Here is a 23220-nt window from a genome sequence, read left to right as displayed (position 1 = left end):
GGGGCGCCCGGGGCGGCGCGGGGCGCGTCGCCATCTCATGGTGCGAGGTGCGTGCGGCTCCGCGCTGTCGGTTCGGACTCTGCCTCGCTCCGCCGCGCTGCTGCCTTTTCCTCCCCCCAGCGCCACTCCTCCCCCCTTCGTTACCCTCCTCCTTTTATTTATTTATGGGGGGAAGAGTTGTTTGTGGGAGGAGGAGGGGGGAGAGATGGGTGGAACCACAGAAAGGCGAAGAGGTATAAGGGGGGAAATTTTAAAGCAAAAGCGAAAAGGGGAAAAAAAAAAAAAAAGCCGCTGCCACCGCCCCGGTGGCTGGGAGTGACAGGTCCCCCGCGCCGCCGCCGCGCCCAAGCTCTGCTGCCGGGTGCTGTCACCGGAGGAGGAGGTGGCGGTGGGGGAGCTGCTCAGCGGGGAGCAGTCCTTTGTGTGAAGTGATGCTGCGGCGGCGGCTGGGGCTGCGGGCGAGCGGCGGGGCGAGAGCGCGAGGGCGAGAGCCCTGGAGGCGGAGTTGCGTGCCTGGAAGTCGTTGGGGGGCCGCGGCGGCGACAGCGCCCTGCGCCTCGCCAGCCTGTTTACCTGTGGTGCGAACTCGCCCCGCGCTGCCCTTCCCCATGCCGGTTCCGAGCGGGGCCCGCCAGGGGTCGTCCTGGGCCTCCGCTGCCCCGCGTGCCTCCTGCCTCTCGGTCGTCCTGTGCTGCAATGGGAGGACGGCGGCGGCGAACAGGCTGCAGTCCGAGTGGGCTGCGGAGAAGGCTGGGGCGCCGGAGGTGATGCTTCTCTGAGCGGGGACCTGTTAGCCGGCGCAGGACGCCCAGACGCAGGTGGGAGGAGGCGGAGGAGAAAGGCCGGGACACCGGACGTGCGGGTCCTTGGTACAGAGAAGTTCTGGGGAAACTGGTTACTTGAAGGTAAAGGGAGCAACATGTTCACAGGAGACCAGGGCAGCAATCAGAATAACTTTGTGACACTCGCTCTCCTTGCAGCGCACTTCAGGTGTGAGGCCTCTGTGATTCCATTGCTGGGTGACGCTTCGGTCTTCACTACCCCTGCCTTCTAGTGAAAGTCCTGCTTCACCGCAATTTGGGGACATGTGTGAGATTGCTGGTAGAGACATAATTTGAGTTAAAATACTTGATCAGTAAGGCCATTTTTATCAAGTTTATGGCACTTTGTCAGCAATCTTTTTTCGTTAAAGACACTTCTGTGGCTCCTGGAAGAAAAGATGCCAGACACAAGGAACTGTAAGTTAAATGCTGTTCCACCCTAATGCTACACCCCTCACCCAGCCCCATCCTATCCCTGCTGCCCATCTGTCCTGCCAAATGTAAGAAGCTACTTTTGAAAAACTCCCCACATCCCAGGAATATTTCGTTTTTCAAGCAGTACCTTTTAAGAGAAAGACAGAACACATTTTATCATTCAAAGTGGATATTTCCTCTATGCTTTTTTATGGTGAAAAATATATTTAATGACCCAATAAAACTTAGTTAAACTTGTTGTTCAGTGGGTAATAGATCAACCTTATAAAAACTGAAGATTTTAAAAGCACTCCAACTTCTTAATATCTTTACTCTGGGATTATACAAGTTGCCATTACTTGAAATTATGGTATATAAGCTTTCATAATTCTATATAAAAATAACTATAAGCCACAAAGATCTTTTATTCTTGGCATCTTATACTTGCCTAAAAATGAATGTTTCATTCTCTCAAAATGTAGCTTGGAAGAAAAGGGTCTGGATGCTGTCTGTGTTTCAACAGGTGGGGAATCCTGTTTCTTGTACTAGTGGAATGCTTCAAGAATGGTTACCATATTATGGCCTCCAGTATGAGTTCTCTTAAACCTGTGCTCCTACCTGACTACTGGAGGAGGTTCAGATATTCAGTCCTACTAGTCTATTTTTTGGCAGCCTGACCACACTGTTTTTGACTTGTGACTTTTTTGCAGGTTCAACTCAACCATAGAACACTTTTGCCCTTCCTTTTCACCTTTCAGACATTCTGTCAATTATCTGTCACTGTATGACAAGCCACTCCATAAGTGTGTTGGCCTAGAACTGTATCCATTCACTTAGCCCAGGACTATGGTGTTTAGGACTGGACACAGCCAGAGGCTTCTTCTGCTGAGGGCTGTCTCCAATGGTCTCAGCTGAGACAGCTCATTTTAGAACTCATATAGTCTCATTCATCAGCAGACAGTATAGGCTTGTTCATGGCACCTGAACAAGATCTAAGAGAGTGGTGCAAACCACTTAGTTTCTTGCAACCTAAGCTCAGGATTAGCATCTCTTCACTGTCACCATTCCAAGGCTACCTCAGACTCAAGGAGTGGAAGAGCAGATTCTTTTCATATGAGGAACTTAAAAGTTGCATTGTTAAAGGGCAGAGATAAAGGAAGCAGAAGAATTGAGAGCATTTCTGCAAAGGATCCACCATTGAGCTTAACCATCTTTTGAGATCCACCTGCCCTTTGAAGCCTCCTTTTAAACAAATACTAAATACCCTGGGTGATCAATTCTCCATCCATGTTTGCTGTCTCGATCTTGTTTCTTTGATTTTGACCATGTTATTTTACTGATCTCAAATTTCACAAGTTTTATTCCCAATAGTCCAAATAGATTGTAACCTTGCTAGAATGCAGGGGTCATGCTTTCAGTATCCTAATTTTAGCTCATATATAGGTACATATTAAGCACTAAATGTCAGCTAATTAATCAAGGACTGATATGGTTATATGTTTACTACAATTACCCCAACATTGTCAGAGAGAGATGGAATTCTAGGCAATAAAAACAATAATAAAATGGTAAAGCACCGACTAACAGAGTCATTAAATGGATAGGCGCCCCTTCTTAGTATTCTATAAAGCATTTTATCTATGATCCAATATAACCTTCCTCCTCCCTGAAAAGGTTCTTTTAAAAGTACCTCTGCTTTACTCCCATATTTTCTTCTACTCTCTGCTAAGTGGTGTTAAGGAATATTCTTATGGATATCTTCTAATGCAAAGGTAGGAACGGCTCAGTACTAAGAATTGTTTGCACATGTGTTTCATTTCAGTTCTTATACTGATGCCTTCGATTATAAGGCCACTCATGCTAGAGAAATGATATCCTTTTTCAAGGGAAAGGGTGCTTCTAATCTGATTAATTTATGCTTGAGAAAAGATTAGTATGATTAAATACTGTCAGAAAAAGGGAGATAAGTTGCCCATGTTATTATTTAAAAAGATAGAAAAAAAGACTCATCCTTGGAAACATTAAAGTCAGGAGCTCCGAAAATTTAGCATACATCAGAATCACTTGAACATCCACATAAACTGATGGCTAGCCCCACTTCCAGATATTTGCACCCAGTGTTTAATGTAGGGAGCCAAAATTTGCATTTTTAACAACTTCCCAGGTGAAACTACTATGGTACTGTAGGCCATACTGTGAGAACCACTAAAAACTTGAGATTTATAAATTTCAGTATCTGTTGCATAATAACCTGAAAATGTGTAAACATACTTGGGCATTGCAATCTAATATTCAATATCACCTACATAATGATTTTCCTCATACAGATTTTAATAAGGAAAAGTGGGTCAACTTCTTGGTTATTAAAGGACAATGCGGGGCTGGGGATTTAGCTCAGCAGCAAAAAGCGCCTGCCTGGCAAGTGCAAGGTCGTGAGTTTGGTTCCCGGTACCGGAGAAAAACCAAAAAAAATTTAAAAATAAAAAATAAAAAATAAAGGACAATGCTATTTCGCAAAATTATTGTAACCAATTAAGGAGATAAGTGTGACCACCTGTTGACAGTGAAGCTGAGCGCTTCCTTGGGAGTTAGCTTACCTCTGTGGTTATCTTAGTTACTTTGCTCTCATTACTAAAACAAAATACCCAACACCCAAAGTTAAAGGGGAAAAGGTTTATTCAGCTCACAGTTTGTAGAGGTTTCAGTTCATAATTGGCTGGCTCCAAAGCAGGGTGGCACATGGCAGAGGGGCAACAATTCATGGTGGCAGAAAGCAGCAAAGGCAACAAACAAGAGCAAGACAAGCCTCTTTCTATCCCTTATGGTGTATCCAATATAAGTCTCCCAGGATTAGGATGGTGCCAGTCCAATCAGTGGACTCACCCAGCAATCACCCACCCTTAATGCTAACACCTGTAATTCCAGCACTGTACTATGAATCAATCACACTCTAGATCCAGCCACCTCCAAAAAAAAACCCTATGATTGCAAAAGGCTTTGGGGGAACATCTAGACACAAATCATAACAGTGGCAAAAGATGAAAATGAAAGGAAAATTAGGGATCAGAGCAGTTGGCATTATGTTCTCTGCAATATTTTATCTGCCCCAGCAGGGAAAGATCAGACAAAATTATGTAGGTACATCTGAAATACATTTTGCTAGTTTAGAAAATTCAAAGAGGAGCCTATAGTTGACTCCACAGTCCAATAGTAACCTGAAAAGGTGTTTCCATCTCTAGCACTTTATACCTAATTAAACACCTCTAAATAGTAGCTATTGAGGGGGCAAAAAAAAATCCACAGAAGCAACGGTATCTATTTTATCTTCATTGCCCAGTGGCACACAGGAATTCCACCTTCACCATAAATCATCAAGCAACTATACTGCAGATCCTGGAGTCCTGAATGTGCAGTCTCTGCAAGAAGCCTTATTTGCTTAACAGGCTGTCTCGGGCCAGACAAGGTCCAGGACAATTGAGACAAAGTGTTTATACAACCAACTTGGCAAATATGGGCTCATAGAGGCCACCCAGGAGAAGCAATGTGGCAGAATTTCTCTGCTAAAGACTAGGTAGGCCAGGCATGGTGGTTCATGCCTGTAATCCCAGTACTCAAGAGGCTGAGGCAGAATGACTGTGAGTTTGAGGTCAGCCTGGGCTACATAGTGAGCCAATCTGAACTACACAGCAAGACCCTGTATCAAAAAAAAAAAAATAATAATAATAGATAAAGACTAGGTAGGATGCAGACTAAGACCTTGCAGTTATACACATGTTAGATAATGAGAAAAAAATATGGGTACCAATGGTAATATAACTTCCTTCATACTCTCTTGGAGATGGTAAGATGATAAATATTAATGTTGCTAGCTAATATATTACCATGAAGTAAAGAAGATATTATTATTTAACAGATTATCAAAGCCTGTTGTTAAAATCAAGTACTACTTTTTATCAATTGCTTGAGTACAAATCTTTTTTTTTCTTTTGCCATACTAAGGATTGCTTATATCTAAGGAGTAGGGCACTATCAGTAAATAACATGTAAGACACCCAACAGAAATATCCTAATTAAGAACCTAAATCATTATACTTAAGAAATACAATTCCTTTCAAAAATTGGTTAGAAATATCAATGTACAGTGATATTCAGTAGTAATGAATATGCATTTTGATTATTCCTAGGAATTCCTTATGGCGGTTATTGTTGCTATTTACAAACATACCAGGTTGAATAAAGACACAGTGCTATGGTTAAGTTTGAATGTCATCTTTCTCAATGGTAAAAGTAAAAACCACGTTTTACTTTCTTTCTAGTTATTCCAAAAAGATCTACTAAGTAGTCTTAAAACTTTCTAAGGAATTTTCCTTACAAATAAATAAAACCTAGGAAGAAACTTTTGAACAGCTTGTCAGAAATTAAGTGGTCATATTTATGGTGGAGTTTTTTCCTACCCTTTACAGTAATATACACTACGAGTAAGTGCAAGGAAAGGAAGAAGGGCAGATCATGAATCATGAGTCTCCAAGGTAGAATCTTGACACTTGATTTTTGACATTTTGACAATTTTCTGATTATTTTGCCATGGAAGTTTTCAACATCAGCCTTCCTTGAAAGTATTGGGATATAAATGACACTTTCAGTCACACAGAGAGAAAACAAATAAGATTTTTAGAATTCAGGTGGACCTGGAATGTACCTTACCTCACTCCTCTGTTTCCATGAAAAGAAAAGACTGCCAATTTTGTCAGCTTTGTTTTCCTCCGGTTCCATTAGATGATTCTGCTTTATCATGATTCCACACATGATAAGACACTTTGAACCCCTTGACATTAACATAACTCCATGAAAACCATAATTATTTTTTTGTGAATTTCTAACAGTTTCAGTCAAAATTCCAGTATGGGAAGAGAGTTTCCTTAGATCAAGGATGACATAGAAATGTAGGAGCATGAAAAATAACGTGTAATAAAGGACATCAAAACAAGAGGAATAGTCAATTTCCTGCCCTACTGGTAAGTTTCACATCAGTCTTCATTATATTTACACATGAAAAAATGATGTAAATAAATATTGTTATCCACCCCCTAACCTAGGGTGTCCTGATAGAACATCATGAATGCTCCCCATTAGGTTATGCTTTGAATCATAGGGAAACAAATAAGATATTAGATCAGCAAAGGGTCATAGATATCTAGTTTGAATATAAATGATAAAAAACAGTTTGGAAGTGATGATTGCCTTGCCCAGGGCCATAGAGCTAATTTTGTTTAGAACTCAAGCTGCAGGTCTCCCAGTTCTATGTTTCACCCATCAGCCATTATAGCTTAATTTACAAACCCTGTCTTTAGACCCCTTAACATGCTGCTACTCTAGACTTTCCTTTCAAAAATCATTTCTGGAAGTTATAGGATACATAATCCTAGCACCTCAGAAATGTGGCGTTCTCAGTAGACAGATTGCTAAACTCTCCATTACAAAAAAATCCGTGAGGTAAGAAGTGTCAGCCACAAAACTAGCTTTTAGTCTTCCCGCTACAACTTTTCACCATTCCTGGAATTTTGTTTCCAAAAAACAAGCAAGAGATTTCTTGTTGTTCCTGTCTTGAGTGTGTCATTTTCCATAGACTTCATCTTTTCTGGGTCCAAATTAGAGCATGAAAGAGTTAAAAGCTTTTCCACCATCTTCTCCTGAAATGAATAGGAGATTTGCTCTATGGTTCATGGACAGTTCCACAGTGATCCACCAAGATTCTTAGATACAAATGTACATAGATATAGATATATGTGACATAGACACATGTGACATAGACACAGACGTAAATACTTCCCAAGGCTTAAAGTCTAAATGAAATTATGATATCTTTTCTCAAATAAGAATTTAAAAATCTATCAAGGTATCTATTTGTTTGTAAAGGAGATATCTTTGGGTGATAAAACCAAAGAAGACACTATGGACATTGCAAAATGTTGAATCTCTGAAATGAGACTAATGTGTCCTTTCAATGCATATCCTAAAGACATAGCTGCCTTTTATGGCTGGTGCATGCCAGGGGCACAGGAACGTGTGATTCTGAAGCCTTCTCAGGCCACATTTATCCTCCTCTCTCTCATCTTATCTTTAAATTTAGTAATATTCTACATTAGAATCCTTATTATAGGAAATAGCTTATACTATGTGTGATAGCATAGAATTAGACTTACCTCTCACACCAACTTCCTGGATTCACAATCAGACTCAACCCTCATTAGCTATATAGCCTTAAGAAACTTACTGGGCCTCATCTTGCCTCCATTTCATTACCAATAAAATAGTAATAATAACAGTAACCACTTTGGGGATTAAAAAATTAGATTAGATTAATGTACACAGTGCATTTAAGAAAAGTACCCGATGTTTAGTAGGTAGTATAAAATTATCAGTTTTATTCTTATCCTTGAGCATAGAAACAACTGTCTTGGAGTTACATTCATGAGAGTGTGGGTCAAAAGCAATTAATACATGTTTGAGTGGATGAAGCAACAAATGCAGATCATTGTAAAGACTTTAAAAAAAGAACCACTTATTTGAGCATTTATCACAAGTTATCCCCAACAGGCTGACCTGCAAACATTGATTCATGGAGGAAGGAACACACAAACTCCTTAACCTCATGCTCTGAGCACAACCTCTCACAAACCCTCTTTACCAGTCAGCGAAATGGCTACTGCATAGTCTGCTCCGGGGTCATCAGTTTACTGAGCAGCCTGAACTTCATGAGAAATTGCTTTCCTTTTCTCCAATCACTGCTTTTAATTATGCTCTGCTCCTTCTCCATTTTTTGGCCCTTGTTTCTGACAGACTGTGTAGTCTCCAGATTCTTCCAGGTTAATGAAAACCCCCTGTCATCAATGATGACTTCCTGTAGGGATTAAACTGTTCTGGTTCAATCTCAATCAAAATTTGCTCTTCTATCTATTTCCTAGCTTCTCCTCTACTACTTCAACTCAGACCTGCCACGCGGAGAAGAGTCTGGTCTTGCCTCTCTCACGTCCTTTCTGTCTTACCCCTCCCTCTTCTGCCTTTCCCAGAGAAAGGGTATAGGAAAAGTAAAGGATGGGTATTACTGTTTGTTGGCTTAAACTGCTTGCATTTTAGCTTTCCCTGGTTAATACTGGCTGACCAATAGCAGTTTCTGTTGGTCAGACATTCACATACTTGCAATTTTGTGAGGTATACAAGAAGTTTCCTTGGGAGCTTTGTAAGTACTCCATGTTATGCAGTAACCAAACAAAGATGATCCAGTCCTTGGCTTATCTTTTGAAATTCTGCCTTGTTACTATCCCAACTAATAACTCTCCTCTTTCCTAACCTGTTTCCATGGTGTTCTCTTCCCTCACCCAGCCACCTTGGGGGCAAGACACTCTGAAGATGTCCACCCCTCACAGCATCCCCTCAAGCCTTAGAAAGCTCGAACATCCTCTCCATGCCACATGGTGGAAAGGCAGGCTCCTCACTGATGCTCCTTATGGTGCTCCATCATTATGGCCATTCTGGCTGCCTTCATAATTCCACACAGAAGAAGTAAGCCTCAGTCTCCATGTTCAGATTTACCTTCTCAAATATCACCTGTGTATCACCGCTACCCTCTCAGGCCCCACCATACACACACACATACAGTCTTTCTCACCATTCTGTACTCCTCTGGAAGCCCCAGGGAAGGCATAAGGGTATATATACTTCAGCAGATCTAAAGATGAGGGCAGAAATGCCAGATTTCCTTTCACTCTTAATTACCCTTGCCATCTCTTTATAATTTACTCACTGCTCCCTCACTTGGCTTAAATGGGGAAGCCTCATTCCCTTACCTAAATGGAAAGGAGAAATGCCACAGTCCTCCCCAGAAAGCAAGCAGCTCATTACTCCTAAGCATCCTTGCCTCTTCTCTGCCCCATATCTTCCCTCTGGATAGAGTACAAGCAAGTACCCTACTCAGAAAAGCATGGCCGCATATTAGAAAGCCCACAAAGCAAGTAACTGCTTCTTTAATCTTTGTGTTGGACGTAGAATTTCAGTAGTATCTTAAAATCACAAGGAAACTATTTGAAATATTCTATAAAGCAAAAAAGGAGGAAGACACCTTTAGGAAAAATCAACAGACAAAGTACACTTGGAACTCTATTCTGCTGTAAGCTCTACATGTGTGCTTTTTACCAAAACAACCCTCTCTTGTTGACTGTAGCTTTGTTGTAAATATTGAAATCAGGTAACATAATTCTCTCAATTCCATTCTTTTAAAAATTTATTTGATTATATACTTCTAATTAATTTTAGAATCAAATAATTTTTTAGTTCCAATTAATTTTAGTTCCAATTAATTTTTCCTCAAAAATGTCTGGTCAGGTTGTTTTATAAGATCACACTGAGTTCACCCACCAACCTGGAGGATATCTGCATCTTGACAATAACAAATCTCCTAATCCCTGAACATTTACTTAGGTCTCCTTTAGTTTTTTCTCAGCTGTTTTTATATTTTTAATGTAGTGGTTTGGGGCCCATTCTGTTATTGTATTCATAGATATTTTATGCTTTTGGTGTCCTTATAACTGAAATCCTTTTAAAAAGTCACTTTTCAATGTTTGCTGCTTTAATATAAATAAACCATTCACCTCTTCATAATATCCTCAGTTGCTGTGCCCTTGCTTAATTTGCTTATTAGTTCTCAAAGTTATTTGGGAGCTCTTGCGTATTTCCAATGTGAAGAATCTGTGAAAGGGATTCTTGCTTTGCACTATGATTTTTATTCTTACCTTGCCATAAAGACTAGAACCCCCAGAATGACCATTCATGAATGAAGCCACCTCTCCTCCTACTTCACCTCCATCTCCATCCCTTCTTATCCCTTTTAAAAGAAGCAGTATTGTTTTGAAGAAAGACCTTGGCTTTGAAACAGACTTGAATTCTAATTCTAGCTCTGCCTCCTGCTGTGGCTGTGTGATTCTGGCTATGTAACCTTTGATCGGTTGCTGAAAACCATGCATGAGTCTTTCCCTCATCTTTAAAATAGAAGTATTGTCTGTTTCATAGATAGTTATGAGAAGTAAATGAAATAAACCACATAACACAAAATGGGTATGAATACCTGCCATTTCCCTTCCACTATAAATAATCCCTTTCAAAGGCCAAATCACAAAGTGAGTTCCACATATTAGACTTCATGGAAAAAAAAGAACCACTGAAAATAGAAGTTCATTTTGCAAAGATGGCCATGGTATAAACTCTGCACATCTGGCTCTTAGCTAGTTTCTGTTTTCAATTTCCTTGAAATTGGTTCAGATTTTAATATAGGTAAAAGTCACATGACTTTATTTTACTTTAACATAGGTAAAAGTCACATGACTACATTGTCAAATATACATTTTAAACTATTCATGCATTTTCTTCAAATAAAACTAACAAATATTTTAGGAATATGTGTTATGTTCCAGTTTAAGAGCCTCAAAAAGTGTTACTTTGTAGATCCAAAATAGTATTATCTAACATAGGCACCAACTTTATATCTTTAATACTGGGCTATTCTGGACATTTCTAAGACTAAAATGAATCCTCAAAATATAAATATTAGCAACTCAAGAACACTAAAAAATGTAATAAGTAATATAGTTAGGTGGAAAGAATAATGAAAAATAAATCAGTAAAACTTCCTTCAAAATTCAACATGTTATTGTCAATTATGTGACACCAGGAAAGCCATATAACTTTGGCTAACCTGTTTTTTCTTCTATTAAATGGCGATGCAGATATTTGCCTTATTAACATTTACAGCCATTGTGAATACATGTTCCATGTAACGAAATATAAAACCCTGGAATATGTTAGAAATATAAAGTACAAATAGGAAGAACATAGACCCTGACCCTCCCTAGTAGACAAAATCAAAATAATGTATCCGTGAAAGCATTTAAAACATACTCCAAGTCCTGTGAATGTATAGTTTACAAGGGACAACCTGGAGCCTAAGTGTGGAGTAGTTGCTCTCCTAACCGGCCTCAAAGTTTATCTGATGGTCTGATGGGCTCTTGATGTATGGAGTGCTGGGCCAGGAGCATGTGGAACCTTCCTCTGGGTCAGACTCCAGCTTTGTTCATAGTTTATTACCAGACTTCCCCAGTGTCATGCTGTATTAATGCTAAAGAGGAGATTACAAACTCTCACATACCAATGAAAGGCAAGATAAACAACACTAACTACGATATTTTCATTGTAATAAGGATTCCATTATATCATTTTAAGCTTTGCAACTAGGTAGTTCTGAATTAGAGTCAACATTTACCAGTAGCTGGATCTGTAATGTTAATTTTCTCTAAGTTTCAGGGGTGTTTAAATGTAAAATGTTAAAACATTAGTAAGCATTCACAATTTTGTTCTTTATGTGTTGCCTGGCACATAAGTGCTCAACAAAAGTTAGCTTTCAAAACTGAGTGTGTATCTACCCAGATAAGTTTTTAAATTAAACTATTATAATAAGTAAAGCTATTTATGAAGTATTTTTGGTTTTTTTCTAAGCAGAGTGAGCCTATACTTTCCCTCCATCTCTTATGATAAGTATACTCTTATGATTTATTTTGAACAACAAAATATGAGTGGAAATATCATATATTACTTCAAAGTAGAAGTTTTAAAGAGTCAGCATGGATTTCAACTGCTACATTTTCAGCTGCCACAATAGCAATGATCTGGCTAGAGATGCTCTGTCAGTTTGAGCTCTAGAATTAGTAATACACCAGTCAGTGCATTCTATGTAGGTAGTGAGCCCAAGAAATATTTTCTAGTTGCTTTGAGCAACTAACAATTTGGGAGATATTTGTCACTAGGCTCTTCTAAACTACACAGAAAGAAATAGTCATATAGGTAGGTTAGTTTTTTTTAAAAAGCTTGATTACATATTTTAGAGAAAACATTAAAAATAATGGCTCATAATTAACTGAATGCTCACCATATTCTGAGAACTGTATAGCCAGTACTTTGAGTGAGTTAACTCATCCATTTTTTGCAGTAACCCAGTAAGATTACCTGCAGTATTCTTATCCCATCTGCATAGGAACAGAAAGGCTAAGAAGGGTAACCAAGGTTACATAGGCAGTACTGAGTTGAAACAAGTTTCAAACCCGTTTATTGACCTGTGAGGCTGTAATGTTAACTCTCCTTGCCCCTCCTGTAGTGGATGCTGCAAAGCTCCACCCAGACCCCTGAGTTTGGTCCCTCCTTGGGAACTCCCCTCAGGAGAGAGCTGCCTCACCCTAGCTCAGGTTCAATCCCTAAGGGATTGGCAGGGATTCTGCTGAATTTCTACATCATAATTCACTTTCTCCACTGGCCCTTCCTTCCTTTCCTCACATTGTTTCCCAAAGCATTCCCCAGGAAGTTGTCTTCATACAATCTCAGAGCCATGGAATATGTTTTATAGAGACCCAAAATAGCAATACCTCTCCATTGAAACACAGGCGATGGATTAACTCATTGCACAATGAAATGCCAAATCCCTGTCATAGACCAGAACAGTTCAGAGAAAGTAAAGATCGCTGGGCTGTCTAGAGAGAGTTTGGAGTGATGAACTCTGTCAAGTTACTGGAGAGAGAGAACCTTCGACTTTCTCAGGAGAGCTCAGTATACTTCATTTCTCATAAACATCATCTGTAGTTGTACAGATCCCCAAAATAGCCAAAGAAATAATTATATATTTAGTATATAACAAAGGATAACTGATCATTATTATGACATTTATTCATATTTGCATATAGAAATGGAAGTTCTTCATTCTTTAAGAACATACACATCCTAAGAGACTAGAAGCCATGTATCTTTATTTTACCAAATATTATATATCACTGTTTTTTAGTTATATGCAAAAATGCTATGGAAAACAGATGCCTTAAATTTATGTCCAAGAAATAAGAAGTACAATCCAAAATTTAATGTATAATCCATCAGTTCTTTTGTGGAAAACTTAGCTCAGTTTGATTTGCAATTCTAATAAAATTTAAGGCAGACATGTATTAGTTCTAGGTATTTCTTTTATCATAATTATGTATTTATCACAATTTAAACTTTACGTCAGTATCAGTTCTCAACACTTCTTCAAGGAAAAAATACATGTTTTTAAAATCCTTAGAAAAATAAGCAGAATCATAGGGGCAGTAAGAACATATTATAAAACCAGAAGAATCTTAATAGATCTTTGGAATTTAATATAAAAATTACTATATTTCTACCTTGATATATGTATAGCTTACACATTGTACATATCTTTGCCATATGTTGTCATTGATTAATGGCTTGCCCATATTATAGACTGTCCAGAAGAAATTAGATTATTACATTTTCTTCTTTATGGAATTTACTTTTATTCTTCACCTAACCAAAGAAGACTGAACTCAGCAATGATGCTTGAATCCAGCAATGAGAACTTAAAATTGAGTATCTTATATAGCCCTTAGAATTTTAAAAGTGCTCCAGTGTGCAGCTTGCATTTATTACACAGGTAACACAGCCCTTTGTTACCAACATTTCAAAATATAAATAAGAATTATACTCCCTATTGCTTGCTTTAATTTCATCAAATGCACATTAAATTATGTTAATGCTTCAGTGGGGACATATTTTTGCATTCATATTATGACCCACTAAATAATTGCTCTATTTTCACAGAATTGCAGATAGGAGTAGAAAATATAAGCCCTGCAAATTAAGCAGTACTTCAGAGAAACCCTTGATATAACCAAGAAAAGAATAACAAGGGATGGAAATGCCAAGTTAGAGGATATTTCTGGAAAAATGCAATCTGTAAAATATTGCAAATACCTGGACAATTCAAACTATCAAAGAATTATCATAATAGGCTTCTATATGAGTCAGTTAATAACTAGAAGAGAGACTAGCATACCAGCTTTTGTAGGTAAGCAATTGCTTTTTCTCCAGCATAAGTGTTTTTGGAAACAATTTGCTTACTAAAAAATTTAAAGACTTCTCCCTCCAGCAATCTATTTTATGTAATGACTTAGATATATTAAAGGAAATCTTGGCAATAACTGGATATTGAATTTTATAAACTCATATCCCAAAGTGACATTTTCCCCTCCCAGATGCTAAGTTACAGTTAAGTACCTTTTGTGGTGTCAGTTACTAGGCAGCCACCTCGTATTGTTATTTGGAAAAGCGTGTTATGCTTTTTCACTGACTAATGTTTTTCTATCAAAATAAATTTTCCCATAAAAATGCCTAAGCATCCATGTAAAAGTATTTAATTGTAAACAAGGTCTTAAAACATCAGTTCTCTAAATGCAATCATGTTTTTTTTCTTCTTTATATTTTGTATCTTATGAATAATTACTGATCTGATACAGTAATTGACCAGAACATAAGAGTTCTGATGCACTGTGAACTCCTAAGTCAAGAGCAAAAACATACCAACACTTGGCTGTGACAACAAACCCTAAGACAGATTTAGCTATCATAAAAAAAAACACTACAGAATGTATTTTGTTTAAGAGATATATTAAACAGCAAAAATATTTTCTGCTTTCAAAATAGAGTTACAAAATAGTTCTCTAATAATTTTTTTATTTTAAAAATTAAAAAATAGCAAAATAACAATGAAAACAAAATCAAAACAACATAAAAAGAACAAAAATGATACATGACCTCAAAACAAAATGATAGGAATTAACAATGGTTGCTACATTACATACTGTTATCTTCAGTGAAGTTGCTCAGTCCACCAGACATAAGAATGTAAGATTGATCAAACAAGCAAACACAGAAAAAAAAAAAAAAAAAAATTGGAAATGATGTAGAGCTTCACCATACAGGATAGTAGAAGTTCAACAATGGTTCTTATACTACGTATTGTTGTTTTCAGATCAGTCATTCTGATTACCAAATTCAAGTGTGCAAAATTGGTCAAGAAAAAAGAAAAATTTAAGCACTGTTCCTTTCAATAAACCATGTTTTAACAGTATTGAGTTCATTAATTTTTTCCAAATAATTGTGAATTCTCAATTACAAATGGACAAATCTTAAATATTTTGTGCAGTTTGTATTTTAGATATGGCAGATATATCTTAATGCAGAATAATGTTACTCTGCATAGCTATTAAAGAGAATTATATGGCTATTCATCCAGAACACAAGCTGTGGATCCATATAATCTGAGTTCACATTTTCACCTGATCACTTCTCAGATGTGTGACTTTGGTTCATGAGCCTCAGGTTCCTTCATTAATAAATGGAAACCATTATAATTATACCTGCATCACAAGATTATTATGATTAAATGCATTAATACATATAAAGCAATTACACCAGCACCTAGCAAATGGGAAAACACTCCAAAAACATTACCTGATCAATTTGGCCACTTAATTCTTTGACACTGAATTTGACTCAGATATTCCCCAAATTTAATGCCCTAGTTTAAACACTCATGTAAGCTATTATGTGTACATGTATTTTGTAAAACTTCCTCCCATTGAAAAATGTGGGTATAACATCTGGACATTGAAAAAAAGGCTTAAAAAAACACTTGGTATTATAAAGAATTGTGACCTACTTACTGTTCATTTGTTGAATAGCCCAGCCTTTCATACCTTAAACTTAGAACATAAGAAATGTCACACTGAGCTGTACCCTGAGTGTCTCCATCTCAACATTCTCTCTTTGATAAAGGCATCCAGAAGAAGGCTAGGCATAGTCTGTCACTCTCCATATCACCAGTCTTGGCCATTTAGGAATGTATATGACACGCTGTGTACCTCTCCTCAGTCCATGTATCACTTATTCACTTATACCAAGCCTTTTAAATCACCTTAGAGTTTTAATGTATTCCACCCCATGAAGATGAGAAGTGAGTTGTATTAGTTTCTTTTTATATTTATCCTCAAAAGTATAATTTTAATTTTTACTAAGAGCATTTTTTTCTAAAATTCCACAAATAAGGAAATTAATATTAAAGTAAGAAAAAGAAGAGTTATACGGAGTATTTTATTAACCTGATAAAGCCTGTATGAATGTTTGTTTCTGAAAAACCAGTCATTCTCATGACTCATATCAATGAACTTTTAACCTGGTCAGTGAAAAAACTAAGACATTTGTAGTTCATTGTAATAGAAGCTATGCATTTGTCCTTAACACAGTTTCTGCTTTTATTAGATATAAATTCTCTCTATATGTACAACAATTTGCACTAACAAGCTTTATTTTCTACTTTTGGGAGATATTATATGTGTAAGTATACAAAATGGCTTCTTATTTTCCTTTCTTAAAATGATGTTAGCCAAGTAAGAAAGTCATCCTACCACAACATTTCACAGCTCTCTAAGTAAAAATACAAAGCACTATATCTTTAGGAAAAAAAAAATAATTCCATTGTGTAAAAAAGATCCCCAGCATTGTGCATGCCACATGTGGTGTCAATGCATATATGTTATTTTTAAAGTTAAAATGTCACCAATGCCTAAACCACAGAAACTTTTCTAGTTTTACTTTTTGTGTTTCCAAAAGAGTACACCCAAGTCATGCATGGTGCTGCATAACTATAATCCCAGCAGTCCCATGGTGGCTCAGATACTCACAGTGGCTGAGGCAGGTAGCTCACAAGGTGGAGCCCAAAGTGATCAATGTAGTGGCTTAATGTTATTTTAGTGGGTATCTGAAAAAAAAGTCTGAGAAGTAGATCAGTGTGAAGATGTTGGGTTCAAGACCCAGTACTTCAAAAGTAAATAAAAGATGATAGATAAATAACAGATGATAGCTAGACTGATGATGAGATAGATAGATAAAAAGGTACATATAAAGATAAATAAATAGATAAAAAATAATACAAATAAATTAATAGCCACAAATTTTTTCACTGTGAAGACAAAGATGGCCCATGGAGTCTTCTTATCAGAGGGGTTCTCTCAGGTTGTGGATACCAAGACATGACCTCGCTTTCTTGGCAGCAGGTCCAAAGAGAATTTGGAACCCTTCTTAACAGGCACTACAATCTAGTGATTGCTCCTTGGTGTGGTCTGGGTGCCTCAGGGCCGGGCGTAGGCAGACTTCCTCTGAGAAGACTTCCCCTAGGAAGACCTCCCCTGAGCTCCTTGATATCTGTGGACAATCAGTGCACCTAGGGAAGTCTCCTTAGACCCAGTTATTAAAGGCAGAAAGATATTGAGGGGCCCAGGGAAGGTCTTACCAAAGCCAGGCAGCAGGAGACCAGAGACACCAAAAGCCCAGGGGAGGTCTGTCTAGAGGAGATCCTCCCAGGCCTGCCCCTGAAACATCCACAGATATCAAGGAGCTCAGGGGAGGTCTTCTTGGAGGAAGTCTGCCTAGGCCTGGCTCTGAGGCACCCAGACCACACCAAGGAACAAGAAGAGACTGTCTCAGGACTGGCTACCAGGCAACCTAAGCCATTAAGAAGCTCAGGGGAAGTCTTCTCAGGCTTTGCCAGAGGGCAGCCAAAGAAAAGGAGCCCAGGGGAGATAGTTCCAGGACTAGCCAGGAGGCGCCCAAAGACACTGGAGAGCTCAGGGCAGATCTTCTCAGGGCCGGCAGTAAGGTGCCCAGTCACAGCCAGAAGGAGAAGTCTTCCAACGCCTAGCAGCCATGCAAACAAAGACACAAGGAGCCCAGGGTGTGTCTTTCCTGCTCTGGCCACGAAATATCCAAAAACACCAAGGTCCCCTGCTATCAGGTGACCAAAGACCACAAGGAGCCCGTAAAAGGTGGTCCCAGGACTAGCCAAGAGGTGCCCAAAGATACCAAACAGCCTAGGGGAGGTCTTCTCAGGCCCGCCCACCAGGCAGCAAGAGACACCAGGAACTCCAGTGCATATCCACCCTGACCTGGCCATGACTATTGCAAATCACTGGCTGGGAGCCCTGCTGAAGTCTTGCCAGTGTGATCAGTGCAGGCAATCAGATCACACTCCCTCATGGAGCCCCTGGTGTCACATTCTACCATCGGTCCATCACAACTCCAGGACACACACCTCCTCTGAACAGGCCCCAGTGATGGAAAGGGTGGCCTCCATGGGTCTTGGCTGGAAATGCACACTGAGATGCCCCCTAGCCTACCATCCTTGACCCAGCTGTAGCACCACAAACCCACTGAGGTAGAAGGCAGGGCTGCAGGGTTAGCTGCAGCCTAAACTGAAGTCCCCATGCAGAGCTTGCACCAGCCCCACCTGCAGCTCCCTCACCAGCTCTGTACCTCAGGGAGAACCACAACCAGGGACCTCTTCCCCACCAGTTCCAGAACTGGGACTCCTGGTGGTTTCACAGAAGTTGTCACATCCTGACCTCAACCTGTAGCCAGCTCCTGCCCCACACCTGCCCTCTCCTCTCTTACTGTTGCACTAAATTTTTATTTACTGCTCCTCTTATTTCCCATTTTTATGCAACTATGTAAATATATTAATTTTAAATGATAAAAGATGATGTTAGATTTATGCTGGTCTTAACATAGGTTCAAGTATGTATATAATTGCACAGGGCTGGGGAGATTGTACAGTGGCACAAGTGCCTGCCTGGCAAGTACAAAGTCCTGAGTTTGATTGCTGGTATCCAAAAACAAAACAAAACAAGCCCCCCCAAAACAAGATATAGAATTGCACAGTGTAGGCTGATATTAAGGTTTGACAATCAATACATAAAGTTACACTTTAGATCAGTGGTATAGAGTTGATATCATATACCTCAAATTATACCAATACTTATTCCTACAGACCTATATTTTTAATGTTCCTCATTATGCAAAATAAGCAGGCCATCTTTACTGTTTTCTTCAAATAGAAAAATCAAGTAAATAGAGCTTGAATAAATACTAATTATAAAGAGCATTACTAGGCTCTTTAAAAGTTTTTTAAAAAATTTTGTCCTGAAGACAGTGACAGGAGTTGAATTGTATAACAATTATACTCCTAGGAATTTCCCCAAGAGAAATTAAAATGTATGCCCACACAAAGACCTTCATATGATACATGCCAGACCTGTGACTGCATTATTTTATTACATAAAAAGCTGAAACAATCAAATGTTCATCAACTGATGATGGTTATACCGAATGGGATGCATCTATAGCTGGGGTGCTATTAAGCAATTAAAAGGAAAGAAGTGCTGTACAGATTTACACTACAAGGATTATCCTCAAACCCATTATGTTAAATGCAAAAAAGACACATGCAAAAGTCTACATACTGTCAGTTCCCATTCACCTGAAATGAACAGAAAAGTCTGTAAGATAGAAAGTAGACAGTGAATTGTATGAGGCAGAGTGTGAGAATGACTAACTACAGACACCTTCAGGGGATCTTTGTGGTGTATTGGAAATACGCTAAAACTGAGTTCTTGTAATAGTTGTTCAAATCCATAAATAATCTAACAGCGTCATTACATTATATGCTTAAAATGAGTAAAGGTTTCATTTTTTGAGATGGTCTCATTATGTAGTGCAGGCTGATCTTGAAAATTCACTTATGTAGCACAGGCTGGTCTCGAACTCATAGTGATCCTCCGGCATCTGCCTCCCAAGAGCTGGGATTACAGGCATGTGGGCATGTGCCACCACACCTGTCCCATAATGAGTAAACTTATGGTCTATAAATGTTAAATGAAGCTGTTGCGAGGGGAGATAACTTGCAAGACCTCATATGAAAGGGATGTGGAAGGGGCTGGCTGACCTTATTCTCATCAACAAATTCATACAGAGACCTCAGTACACTCCCAAGGGCAGTTTATTGGTTGTTTCCAGTCACACACTTGATTGATTAGGAAAAAATACACATGGATGTCAAGTCCACAATGTCCCAATACTTACTCCTGAAACGTGAAAATCAATTCTAGAAGTCCAATCTCAAGAAATAAGTCCATTGCTTCTCACCTCTGGATTTGTTAAACTGCCCCAAATGTCTACATGTAAACTCCTCAGTTTAGTACATAAATGAACACATTTTCATGACTCTGCAGCAAATATATTTAGAATAATTTTACCCAGCATATCCTATCAAATTCATACGTAACAAGTGACATCAATAGTCTGAGTCCTGTTCTATACTGGTATTCTAGTGCTCTCCCTTCCTTCCTTCCTTCCTTCTTTCCTTCCTCACTCCCTCCCTCCCTTCCTTCCTCCCTTCTTTCCTTCCCTCTTTCCTTCTTCATATCCTATAAATATATACTAAACATCTCCATGATGCAGATACATTTCTAAGGTATTTATAAAATTATTTGTAATCGCAGAACTTACGGCTCAGTAAATTCCATAATATATTAGTTTCCTATTGCCGTGCAGCACTATTATCCCAAACTCAGTACCTTAAAAGGTACATATTTTTCATTTTGTGGTGTCTTGGGTCAGGAGTCCCAGCACTAAGGGGCTGGATCTTTTGCAAGGCTGTAATCAAGGTAGTACCAGAATAGTCCTCAGTTTCTTGTCGTGTGGCCCTCTTTAACTTACAACTGGCAGACTGCTTCTTTAAGGTCAGCAAAGGAGAGACACTCTCAGCACAAGACAGGACTTCAGTTTTATGTAACACAATTGTACTCACCTAATCACATGTGTCTACCACTTTGCCACATTGTACACTTAATCTTAGCTAAAAGCCAGAGAAGCAGTCACTTTTGCCATATTCTGTTGCTTAGAATCAAGTCACAGATCCCACTCACACTCAGGAATGAGACTACATACAGGAATAAAGACTGAGAGGTAGGACTCATGGAGGCACCTACAGTCTGCTTTCAATGGTTCGCCTTCTCCCCCCATAATTTGTGTTCTTTGCTTGTGCAAAATGTGCTCACCACCAGCAAAGAGCCTTCTGAGTCACATCCCATTAGAGCATCTTCACAAATTCCAGAATCTCATTATCCAAACCAAGCCCAGCAGAATCTCATTATCTAAATCAAGTCCTGGTGTTCACAGGGGAGGACTCTCTGAGTTGATATGTCAATCTGTCAAATCGGAGACAGGGTCTTTGCTCCCTGCAACCAATGTACCATGGTTGAACAGGCATCAGAAAACATCCATAGGCAGGTTGCCAGTCTTGGTGAAATGGTAGAAATATAAGATGCAAGGAAGTCACTGGCCCACAGAAATTCTGAAACTCCGCTTGACAAATGTTGAGAGTCCCTTGTCTAGGTTTCAAAGCCTGTGATAATTTTTCATCATTCTCAGTTGTGCCCTCTGAGTTCTTGGCTCTGCCCTGTGAACTATTGTGTGTATTTGTGAGAAGTTACACATCTGCAATTAAGCACTCTTCAGAGCCTTCTTCCTGCCTATAAAATTTTGAGGATCCATCAACCTTTTTCATTCTTTACTCTCTCAGCCCCTTCCAGCCTAAGCTAGTATTGTTTCTACTGAAACAATTATCTTAAATACTTTTTGGGGTTTCTCTAAATTTCACTAACATTCATTCCATTAGAAAAATGTAAAATATACATAAGCTTTCTAAAGACGTTATAATTTGATTTTTTTTAAAAAAAAAGAAAGCCATAAGAGGCACAGCCCTAGTCTCCTGACAAGACTCTTTGTATAAGTGAGTACTATTTGAAGTCCTTTGGCTTGATCTTTAACAAAAGGTTGTTCAGTTGCTTCCGATTGCTTGCTTACCTGGCTATTAGCAGTACCCAGTAGCTGATGATTTGCCACCCTGGGGTCATCAGATTTTTGCCATGTGGACTTCTAAAAAATATATATATATATTTGTATCTTCAGAATGAACAAGATGGAGAATGAGTCTTCTCACAGACAAGCACAACAGTCTTAGTAATGTAGTCACATGCATGTAATCACAAACATCCCACATTCTCTGCCACGTTCTACCTGCCAGAAATATAGGACCTTTCCATGCTCAAGGGCAGAAGACTTGCTTTTCTTAGTTTATAAAAAAGAGTTAGGGATTAGGGCACCACCCTAGAACCTATCTGCCACACCAAAAAAAAAAAAAAAGAAAAAAACTAACCTGTATGAACAGATTAGGACTTTGACAGATACCTCTTCTGAATTTGTACTCAATCTTATTTTCAGGGTTTTGACTTTTTCTTTTAGTTTCTCAAGTAGTTTCCTTATTTGTAAAATAATTACTCACATTTTTTACCTCACACATGCACATAAAAGGGGGTTAAAGTATGTTACAGTTAATACATGGTGTCAACTTGGGGAGTCTAGAGGTTTGGCTAAGTGACTCAGCAGGAAGCCAGGGTGCTTACTTTGTATACATCCTGAGCCTGTGGAAGAGAAGGGCATGGAGATTATGTGAGAGCTACACGTCCCTTAGGTGGGGGTAGCCTCTTTACGATGTGAGGGAGGGAAAGAGGCTGCTTGCCGCAATTCCTCCCTTTTGCTGTGGCTGCTGTGCTGTTCGGCTGCCATTCCCTGCTTTGCTCTTGTTGCTTTGCTATCTTCTGCCTCTGAGCCAAACAAGTATGGACTGAAACCTCCACAAACTGTAAGCTAAATAAACCTTTCCTTCCTTAATTTTGGGCGTTGGGTATTTTTGTCTCAATAAGAGACAAAATTACTTTTCTCAATAAGAGAAAAGTAACCAAGACAAGTAGAAAGTACAGTGACCTCACAGAACAATAACATATGTAAAAGTAACATAAAATATTTGGGAAGCTGGGCATGTTGATACAAACCTGTAACCCTAGTACTCATGAGGCTGAGGCAGGAGAATTTATGCAAGTTCAGTGCCAGCCTGGACTACATAGCAAGATCCTGTCTCAAAAACATTTTTCCAAGATTAAAAATCATTACAATGCCATAGATTATAACTGCAAGGTTGGATTTGTGAAAGGGACAAGAAATTCACTACAGTAAAGCAGCTGTAAGAAATATAAGGAAATGCATGTGCAAAAGAATAGTGTTGGCTTTTCTCACTTTAAAATGAACTAGATTGGAAAGAAAACTCCTAAAATTGTCAGTAAGAATGAAGATATTTTATATAGACCTTTTAGAAAAAAAATATATA

At 38.8% G+C, this 23220-nt stretch overlaps 1 long non-coding RNA gene across 1 annotated transcript in view; it reads left to right on the top strand.

Annotated features, from left to right (window-relative positions):
* Positions 1-23220, top strand: part of LOC106150065 — a 131176-nt gene that overhangs the window by 594 nt on the left and 107362 nt on the right. The window lies entirely within an intron of this gene.

This window comes from Chinchilla lanigera, unplaced genomic scaffold, assembly GCF_000276665.1.
Source record: "Chinchilla lanigera isolate Chin_1 unplaced genomic scaffold, ChiLan1.0 scaffold00062, whole genome shotgun sequence".
Classification (NCBI taxonomy): domain Eukaryota; kingdom Metazoa; phylum Chordata; class Mammalia; order Rodentia; family Chinchillidae; genus Chinchilla; species Chinchilla lanigera.
Note: the sequence above shows the minus strand (reverse complement) of the source record. Positions and strands in the feature narration are given on the sequence as shown.